Here is an 11,138-nt window from a genome sequence, read left to right on the forward strand (position 1 = left end):
GGGGGGGGTGGCGGCAGGCGAGCCAAGGACTGCGATTTATTGGGAAGAAACTTAGAACGTGCAACAGATCTACTAAGGAGACTGCCTATACTGTGCTTCTCCGTCTTCTTTTGGAGTACTGCCGCACGGAGCGGGATCCTTACCAGATGGATGATGATGATGATGATGATGATGATGATGATGTATGGTTTGTGGGTCGCTCAACTGCGTGGTTATCAGCGCCCGTACAAATTCCCAACCTTTGCTCAGTCCAATCTCGCCACTTTCATGAATGACGATGCAATGATGAGGACAACACAAACACCCAGTCACCTTACCAAATCGGCTTAAGGAGTACACCGACAAAGTTCGAAGAAGAGCAGCACCTTTTGTATTACCGAGAAATAAGAGGGAGAGTGTCACGGACATGATTTGGGGCGTACATCATTTAAACAAAGGCGTCGCAGCGGAATCTTCTCACGAAATTTCTCCTCCGAATGCGAAGATATTTTGCTCGCGTCGACCTAAATAGGGAGAAACGATAATCATAATAAAATAAGGGAAATCTGAGTTCGTACGCAAAGATATAGGGGTTCCTTTTTTTTCCGCGCGCTGTTAGAGTTTGGAATAATACAGATTCATTGTGAAGATGGTTCGATGAACCCTCTGCCAGACATTTAATTGTAATTTGAAGACTAGCCATGTAGTAGATGAAATGTAGATGCTTCAGGACTCTTATACTTCAACATTCCAGGCTTTGGTAATCCTGAACAACAGTATAGCAACTTCCTGGCAGATTAAAACTGTGTGCTCGGTGCCAGACCGAGACTCGAACTCGGGACCTTTGCATTTCGCGGGCAAGTGCTCTACCACCTGAGCTTCCCAAGCACGACTCTTGCCCTGTCCTCATAGCTTTACTTCCACCAGGCAAAAGCAAAGGTCCCGAGTTCGAGTCTCGGTCCGGCACACAGTTTTAATCTGCCAGGAAGTTTCATATTAGCACACACTCCGCTGCAGAGTGAAAATCTCGTTCTGGAATCACTGTAGCACTCTACTGCCCTTCAACCTGTCACGCGAATGAGCTTCGGCTTATCAAGCCTCTCCCAGTCCCTTGGACGACCTCCTGTCGGCCCTACCGCCCGGAAGAGATTATTTTAACTCTGCTGCGTATTGGGCACTGCCTTTTTTAGCCACCGCCATTTGCTCGATGGCGATGCCCTACCACTTTGTACGCACTGCGCCCAAATTTCAACTGTCCGCCACTACCTGCTGGAATGACCTTTTTTTACTAATTTACGTTCCATCTTGAGTTTACCATCAGATTTATCACCTGTTTTAGAAAATGACGCGCGGGCTGTTGCCCGCGATTTTACTTTTTATCCGCCGGAGCAATACGGTGAAGGCCACTTAATTTTTTTCGGATCTCCATTTTTGTACTGTGTTTCCTTAGTTCTTTTTCCACGTGCCTTGTTTAGATGTCTCTTATTCTTTCCGTTGGGACTGAAATATAGTCGTTTCCCTGGTCACTCTGTTTGCGTTCTATAGTTTTGACTTGGGCGCGTATGACCGCAGTTGTTTTTTGCGCCCTACATCTACGTCTACGTGATTACTCTGCTATTGACAATAAAGTGCCTGGCAGAGGGTTCAATGAACCACCTTCATGCTGTCTCCTACCGCTCCACTCTCGAACGGCACGCGGGAAAAACGAGCACTTAAATTTTTCCGTGCGTGCCCCGTTTCTCTTATTTTATCGAGATGATCATTTCCCCCTATGTAGGTGGGTGCCAACAGAATGTTTTCGCAATCTGAGGAGAAAATTGGTGATTGAAAATTCCTGAGAAGATCCCGTCGCAACGAAAAACGCCTTTGTTTTAATGATTGCCACTCCAATTCACGCTTCATGTCTGTGACACTATCTCCCCTATTTCCCGATAATTCAAAACGAGCTGCCCTTCTTTGTACTTTTTAGACGTCAACCGTCAGTCCCACCTGATGCGGATCCCACACCGCACAGCAATACTCCAGAATAGGGCGGACAAGCGTGGTGTAAGCAGTCTCTTTGATAGACCTGTTGCACCTTCTAAGTGTTGCTGCCAATGAATCGCCGTCTTTGGTTTGCTCTACTCACAATATTACCTCTGTGATCGTTCCAATTTAGGTTATTTGTAATTGTAATCCCTAAGTATTTAGTTGAATTTACAGCCATCAAATACGTGTGTCTTATCGCGTAATCGAAATTTAGCGGATTTCTTTTAGTACTCATGTGAATAACTTCGCACTTTTCTTTATTCAGGGTCAATTGCCACTTTTCGCACCATACAGATATATTATCTAAATCATTTTGCAAGTCGTTTTGATCATCTGATGACTTTGCAAGACGGTACATGACAGCATCATCTGCAAACCGTCTAAGACGGCTACTCAGATTGTATCCTACGTCGTTAATATAGATCAGGAACAATAGAGGACCTATAACACTTCCTTGGGGATCACCGGATGTTACTTCTGTTTTACTCGATAACTTTCCATCTATTACTATGAACTGTGACCCGTCTGACAGGAAATAACGAATACAGTCGCACAGCTGAGGCGATACTCCGTAGGCACGCAGTTTGGTTAGAAGACGCTTGTGAGCAACGGTGTCCAAAGCGTTCTGGAAATCTAAAAAAATGGAATCAATTTGACATCCCCTGGCGATAGCACTCATTACTTTATTAGTATAAGGAGCGAGTTGTGTTTCACAAGAGCGATATTTTCTGAAACCGTGCTGACTATGTATCAATAAATCGTTTTCATAATGTTCGGATACAGTATATTTTCTAAAACCCTACTGCAAATCGACGTTAGTGATATAGGCCTGTAATTCAGCGGATTACTCCTACTTTCGTGTTTGGGTATCGGTGTGACGAGCAATTTTCGAGTCTTTAGGTACGTAACTTTCTGTGTGCGAGTGGTTGTATATAATTGCTAGGTATGGAGCTATTTTATCAGCATACTCTGAGAGGAACCTGGCTGGTATACAATCTGGACCGGAGGCCTTGCCTTTATTGAGTGACTTAAGCTGCTTTCTTACTCCGAAGATATCTGGTTCTACGTTTCTCATCTTTGCAGTTGTTCTTGATTGGAATTCAGGAATATTTACTTCGTCTTCTTTGGTGAAGGAGTTTCGGAAAACCGTATTTAATAACTCTGCTTTAGTGGCACTGTCATCAGTGACTTCACCGTTGTTATCGCGTCTTGCCACTGGTGTGCTTTATGTGCGACCAGAATCTCTTTGAGTTTTCTGCCTAAAACAAAACGAACGAAGTGGACCGAGGCATGAATGTGAACGTAGGTTGAGAGGGTCGCATGGGTGCTAGGGTAGTCTGTGCAGTTGCGAAAGCCACTGTGCCAGGGTGGCGTAGTTGTCAGCGCTTCTGTCTAGTAGGCAGCAGACCTGGGTTCGAATCCTGGCCTCAGTACAAGTTTTCCTTCGTCGCTTCAGTCTGCATACGTAGACATCGTAGATGTTTGACGTTTGAAAAGGTCTCTGGAAACGTATATTTTCATTTGATCTAACCATTTACATATCTCGTGTTGATATCTACACTCGAGCACGTCTTGTTGGTGCTTCTTCTTGACAGTCAGAGCACACGCAGTGCTGCTGGCAGATTTCGTCGCCAGTTCTGGTCTGCTGACAGCCGAGTCAGCTTTCCTCTCTAGTACCTGCTACACCCACACCTACGCTGCCGCCCGGTGTTGTATTCCCCTGGACATGGAGAGAAACCGTAGCCCTGGTTAGCCGAGCACTCCAGCTAATGTAATGACTGCGCTGAACAAACAGCGGCCGTCGGCCAGGGTGGAGTATTTGCCCCCAGGCGAGCCGTCCTGTATTCAGCCCATTTCACTCTCTGTTCATCAGAAGTTACGTTTACTATCAGGGATAATTCCGGACGCTCCCAGGCGTTTCTCTAATGTGCAGATGTGTGTATTTAATACGAGGGTGAGTCAAATGAAAACCTTAAATATTTTTTAATATTATTTATTGTGCAGAAGCGGTACAAAGCTGTATCACTTTTCAACATAATCTCCCCCACGCTCAATGCAACTCCTCCAGCGCTTACAAAGTGCATACATTCCTTTAGAAAAAATTCTTTTGGTAGTCTGCGGAACGACTGAAGCACCGCGTTGCGGACCTCTTCATCAGAACGGAACTCCTTTCCTCTCATTGCGTCTTTGAGTGGTCCGAACATATGGAAATCACTTGGTGATGAGGAATGGCGCCATTCCTAGCTCGCTCTCTTCGTTTCCCGTCTGTGGAAGTGAAAACAGGTTTCATCCCCAGAAAGAATTCTTGCAAGGATCCATGAACTTCTCGTTCAAAGCGCCGAAGAAGTTCTACGCAAGTATGAACACGTCGTTCTCTCATTTCAGAAGTCAGCTGTTGTGGCACACATCTTGCAGACACATTGTGAAACTGGAGCACATTATGCACAATGTGGTGTCCTGACCCATGACTAATCTGTGTACATGCTGCAATGTCATTCAGTGTCACACGGCCGTTTTCCTTCACTATGGCTTCAACTGCTGCAGTGTTTTGTGTAGTCACAACTCGTTGTACCTGACCTGGACGAGGAGCATCTTCCACTGAAAAAAATGGCTCTGAGCACTATGGGAGTCAACTTCTAAGGTCATCAGTCCCCTAGAACTTAGAACTAATTAAACCTAAATAACCTAAGGACATCACACACATCCATGCCCGAGGCAGGATTCGAACCTGCGACCGAAGCGGTCACGCGGATCCAGACTGTAGCGCCTAGAACCGCTCGGCCACCTCGGCCGGCCTCTTCCACTGAAATCGCACCATTTGCGAACTTCCTACTCCATTCGTAGACATACTGCTGTGACAAACATGCATCACCGTACTGAAACTTCATTCGTTGATGAATTTCAATAGGTTTCACACCTGCAGTACGCAAAAACGGAATAACACAACGCTGTAGTTTCCTGGTGATACTGCGACGGCATGTGTGCATCTTCACTATGCTGCCACCTACAGGCCATTCTGCACGCTGTTTGTAGCACGCTTACCAACTGACAGGATAACGGCGCGAAATTTCGCTTTGTTATTACAAATTTAAGGTTTTCATTTGACTCACCCTCGTACATCTACATCTACATCGTTACCCTGCAGTTCACACTTAAGTGCCTGGCAGAGGATTCATCGAACCATTTTCATACTACATCTCTACCATTCCACTCTCGAATGGCGCGTGGGAAAATGCAACACCTAAAACTTTTCGTTCAAGCTCTGATTTCTCTTATTTTATTATGATGATCATTTCTCCCTACGTAGTTGGGTGTCAACAAAATATTTTCGCAATCGGAAGAGAAAGTTGCTGAATGAAATTTCGTAAATAGATCTCGCCTTAAAGAAAACCGCCTTTGTTTCAGTGACTGCCACCCCAACTCGCGTGTGGTATCAGTGACACTCTCACCCTAATTGCGCGATAACACGAAACCAGCTGCCCTTCTTTTCGCTTTTTCGATGTCCTCCGTCAATCCTACCTAGTAAGGATCCCACACCGCGCCGTAATATTGCAGCAGAGGACGTACAAGTGGAATGTAGGCTGTCTCTTTAGTGGGTTTGTCGCATCTTCTAAGTGTTTTGCCAACAAAGCGCACAATATTATCTATGTGGTCTTTGCAATTTGAGTTGCTCGTAATTGTAATTCGTAGGTTTTTAGTCTAATTGCTAGCCCTTAGATTTGCGCGATTTATCGTATACCCAAAATTTATCGGATTTCTTTTATTACACATGTGGATGACCTCACACTTTTCTTTGTTTAGTGCCAATTGCCACTTTTCGCACCATACAGATATTGTCCCTAGATGATTTTGTAATTGGAATTGATCGTCTGATGATTTTAATAGATGGTAAATTACAGCGTCATCTGCAAACAACCTAAGAGGGCTGCTAGTCCTACATAATTTATGTAAATCAGGAACAGAAGAGGGTCTATGACACTACCTTGCGGAACGCCAGATATTTCTGTTCTACTCGATGATTTACTATCACTACTAACTGTGACCTCTCTGAGAGGAAATCACGAAACGAGTCACACAACTGAGACGATATTCCATATGCACACAATTTTATTATTGGTCGCTTGTGAGGAATGGTATCAAAAGCCTTCTGGAAATCTAGGAATACGGAATTGATCTGAGATCCCTTGTCGACAGCACTCATTACTTCATGGGAATAAAGAGCTAGCTGTGCTGCACAAGAACGATATTTTCTGAATCCGTGTTGGTGATGCATCAATAAGTCATTTTCTTCAAGGTGATTCATTATGTTCGAGAACAGTATATGCTCCAATATCTTACTGCACGTTGAGGTTACTGATACGGGTAGCAATTAATTAAAGAGCACTTTTATAGAGCGGTGTAACGGGTAAAATCGCAGATATTTTTATATATGGTACCTTAATACGTACACACATCACTGTGTTAGTTGTTTTTTTTCTGTGTTGAACAGTCTCCCTAGAAACACATCACAAACTTCACGACCTGATGCTTTCTGCACAGTCGTTCTGCACCACAATGTTGACAACGCCTGTCACAACAGACTAACCGTTTCGCATCCATCCATCCATCCATCCATCCATCCATCCATCCATCCATCATTTCACCACTTGACCTGCTGCCCAGGGGGAAATAAGCAGTAATGACTTGCTCTTGCCAAATGCACTTAGAGGTACCAACGAACATAAAAACATCTGGATTTTAATGGCTACAATTATTACTCTGCAAATGACATGAGTACTGACATCGAGAAGTTCAGTACATCGTCCTCAGTCAGCATGAGAAATATCTGCACATACGCCAGTTACACCCTGTAATTACTGTAATTTTGTTCGTGTTAAACTTTCAGTTAAAAAAACTGAAGTACAGAGGACGAAGAAAACAGCGCTAGAAAAGTCTGTCTGAACATAAATGCGGATACTACAGGGTGTTTCAAAAATGACCGGTATATTTGAAATGGTAATAAAAACTAAACGAGCAGCGATACAAATACACCGTTTGTTGCAATATGCTTGGGACAATAGTACATTTTTAGGCAGACAAACTTTCGAAATTACAGTAGTTACAATTGTCAACAACAGATGGCGCTGCGGTCTGGGAAACTCTATAGTACGATATTTTCCACATATCCGCCATGCGTAGCAATAATATGGCGTAGTCTCTGAATGAAATTACCCGAAACCTTTGACAACGTGTCTGGCGGAATGGCTTCACATGCAGATGAGATGTACTGCTTCAGCTGTTTAATTGTTTCTGGATTCTGGCGGTACACCTGGTCTTTCAAGTGTCCCCACAGAAAGAAGTCACAGGGGTTCATGTCTGGCGAATAGGGAGGCCAATCCACGCCGCCTCCTGTATGTTTAGGATAGCCCAAAGCAATCACACGATCATCGAAATATTCATTCAGGAAATTAAAGACGTCGGCCGTGCGATGTGGCCGGGCACCATCTTGCATAAACCACGAGGTGTTCGCAGTGTCGTCTAAGGCAGTTTGTACCGCCACAAATTCACGAAGAATGTCCAGATAGCGTGATGCAGTAATCGTTTCGGATCTGAAAAATGGGCCAATGATTCCTTTGGAAGAAATGGCGGCCAAGACCAGTACTTTTTGAGGATGCAGGGACGATGGGACCGCAACATGGGGCATTTCGGTTCCCCATATGCGCCAGTTCTGTTTATTGACGAAGCCGTCCAGGTAAAAATAAGCTTCGTCAGTAAACCAAATGCTGCCCACATGCATATCGCCGTCATCAATACTGTGCACTATATCGTTAGCGAATGTCTCTCGTGCTGCAATGGTAGCGGCGCTGAGGGGTTGCCGCGTTTGAATTTTGTATGGATAGAGGTGTAAACTCTGGCGCATGAGACGATACGTGGACGTTGGCGTCATTTGGACCGCAGCTGCAACACGGCGAACGGAAACCCGAGGCCGCTGTTGGATCACCTGCTGCACTAGCTGCGCGTTGCCCTCTGTGGTTGCCGTAAGCAGTCGCCCTACCTTTCCAGCACGTTCATCCGTCACGTTCCCAGTCCGTTGAAATTTTTCAAACAGATCCTTTATTGTATCGCTTTTCGGTCCTTTGGTTACATTAAACCTCCGTTGAAAACTTCGTCTTGTTGCAACAACACTGTGTTCTAGGCGGTGGAATTCCAACACCAGAAAAATCCTCTGTTCTAAGGAATAAACCATGTTGTCTACAGCACACTTGCACGTTGTGAACAGCACACGCTTACAGCAGAAAGACGACGTACAGAATGGCGCACCCACAGACTGCGTTGTCTTCTATATCTTTCACATCACTTGCAGCGCCATCTGTTGTTGAAAATTGTAACTACTGTAATTTCGAAAGTTTGTCCGCCTGAAAATGTACTGTTGTCCCAAGCATATTGCAACAAACGGTGTATTTCTATCGCTGCTCGTTTAGTTTTTATTGCCGTTTCAAATATACCGGTCATTTTTGAAACACCCTGTATCTGCGACTACGAAAGCCACCTGTTCAGTGTCCTGAACAATTTGTGTCAGTGGGCGGAACAGTGTCCTGTGTATTTGTCTGTACATTACGTCGGTGCTAAGTGAACTCCAATGTGGGAAAATAGTTGGTACACGTATGGTGGATGCCCCCACAACCAAGGCAGCCGTAATGTTTGATGTTTCCAAAGGCATTGTGCCGAAAATTTATATCACGTAAAGCGAAAGCGGAAAAACATTATCCGCTAAGCCACAACTCGTGTGAAATTGTTTTTTGTGTGCTCGTGACAGAACCGTCGTTGAAGAGGACTGTGACGAAAAATAAAGAGAACAAAAGCTACAAAAGTCACTGCAGAAAACTGTATGTCGCACTCACGAACCCTGCCAGCACCAGAACAACACGAATGGAGCTCCAGAAGCAGAGAATTACAAACCCATTCATCAGCAACGCCCATAACAGGTACGTGATGTTCAAGCCGTAAAACGTGGACCATGCAGCAATGGAAGAAAGTCGTTTGATCGAATGAGTGTTGTTTGCACGCAGTGTGCAACTCCCGGCCGAGTTTACGTCTGTCGTACGACGTCACAAGAGGACGGTGGAGACTGCTTGTTGCTAACGAGCGGACCTTCTGGGAAGTGCATCGAGTCATGAGCTCCCACTTCGCCTGCTTGTAGTGTGGGTAGGCGTCTATCTCACCCTAAAATTGTAGGTGCCTATGTGGCCTCGTTTTTGAAATATTGCCTGTTAAAGTTTGTGCAGCTCTTTATATACAGAAAAGTTTCACTATAGTGGCAAGTGAGCGAGTAGCCTATTGGTGCCGGCACGGTAGCTCAGCGTGTTCGGTCAGAGAGCTGTTTGGCCTCTGTAATAAAAGAACTGAGTGAAAGGATTAACAAACAAACTTGAACGGATGTTGTGGTGTCAGCGCCGGACACCACACTTGCTAGGTGATAGCCTTTAAATCGGCCGCGGTCCGTTAGTATACGTCGGACCCGCGTGTCGCCACTATCAGTGATTGCAGACCGAGCGCCGCCAGACGGCAGGTCTAGTCTAGAGAGACTCCCTAGCATTCGCCCCAGTTGTACAGTCGACTTTGCTAGCGATAGTTCACTGTCTACATACGCTCTCATTTGCAGAGACGACAGTTCAGCAAAGCCTTCAGCTACGTCATTTGCTACGACCTAGCAAGGCGCCATATTCAGTTACTATGTCTTCTGAACAGATAATATTGTGACTCATGTACCGTCAAGAGCGACGTTCATCATTAATGGATTAAAGTATCAAACTAATTACGTCCGCTTTCTGAATTCTCATTCCTTGTCATGTTCCAGACCTCACGTCAGTATAGTTCTTCCCTCCTCACGCCAGCCTGCGTGAGCTAAAACGCGTTCATTTCGGCCTCCACTAGTAACACGGTGTTGGCTCTTCTGCTAACACGACAGATGTCATGTGAAGTCCGCAACGACCAAATACGTCGGTCAACAACGCACAAAATGAGAGGGAAAAAAAACAAAACAAATGGCAATCGCGCTAGAATCTCGTCCAGGTGACTCTGGTTCGAGATCCGTCTATGCTATTTTTGTTTCCTTTTTTTTTCAAATGCCTGTGTTGATTTATAATTGGTCATGGACATTCCGCAAGGAATTGATTAAAAAGAATTACAAGCCTCTACAAATCAAAATTACAAATGGAATGTCACATTTTCTTTCAATCTTTTGCGTTTTTTTTTATTTCAACAGGAAATAAACCGTAATGTAATTTCTTGAAATATTTTATGATTGTTCAATTTGTTTTCGTTGTATTTTTAATTTTGTTCCGTTGAGGTAGCGAATATTAAAGAAAACCAACGAATGTGGGATTAAAAATATGTTTCATTTAATGGAAAGTTAATCGATATTTCCTATATTTGGACGAGTACATTCCGACGGATGATACTTGTCATAAAAACAATCAAAACATTTGTACTTTCGACACCACGAACATTGTACGAATGCACATTCACTTTCGTCGCAATCGCATCTGTGTTTTCTCAAGTCCGCAGGAAACGCCACTGCATTGAAGTTATGGAATACTTCTATTTGCGATGGATCTAGCGTCGCAAAAACAAAAGTAGCATAGACGGGTCTCGAACCAGGGTCGCCTGCACGGGAGTCTCGTTCGCTTGCCAGTCGCTACTCGCTAACTTGCCACAATATTGAAACTTTTCTGTATATAAACAGCTGCGCAAACCTAACGGGCGATATTTCAGAAATGAGACCGCATTGGCACCTACAATTTTATGGTGTCATAGGTGCCTACCCACACTATAATCAGGCGAAGTGGAAGCTCATAACTCGATTCACCTCCCAGAAGGTTCCCTCGTAAGAATGAAACATGTTTGATGGGGGAGGGGGGCGCCGGTGATGATTTGCGTAGCCATATCGTAGTATTCTATACGCCCCATGGTTGCTCTGCAAGATCGCATTACTGCTAGAGGTTGTGGCCATTAGTGCAACATTTGTTCCCCAATGGTGATGCTGCATTCCAAGACGAAAGGGGCCCTGTTCACACAGTGCACATCGTTGCCGACCGCTGTGGCCGAGCGGCTCTAGGCGCTTCAGTCCGGAACCGCGCTGCTGCTACGGT

Source organism: Schistocerca nitens, chromosome 12, assembly GCF_023898315.1.
Source record: "Schistocerca nitens isolate TAMUIC-IGC-003100 chromosome 12, iqSchNite1.1, whole genome shotgun sequence".
In the NCBI taxonomy this organism is placed as follows: domain Eukaryota; kingdom Metazoa; phylum Arthropoda; class Insecta; order Orthoptera; family Acrididae; genus Schistocerca; species Schistocerca nitens.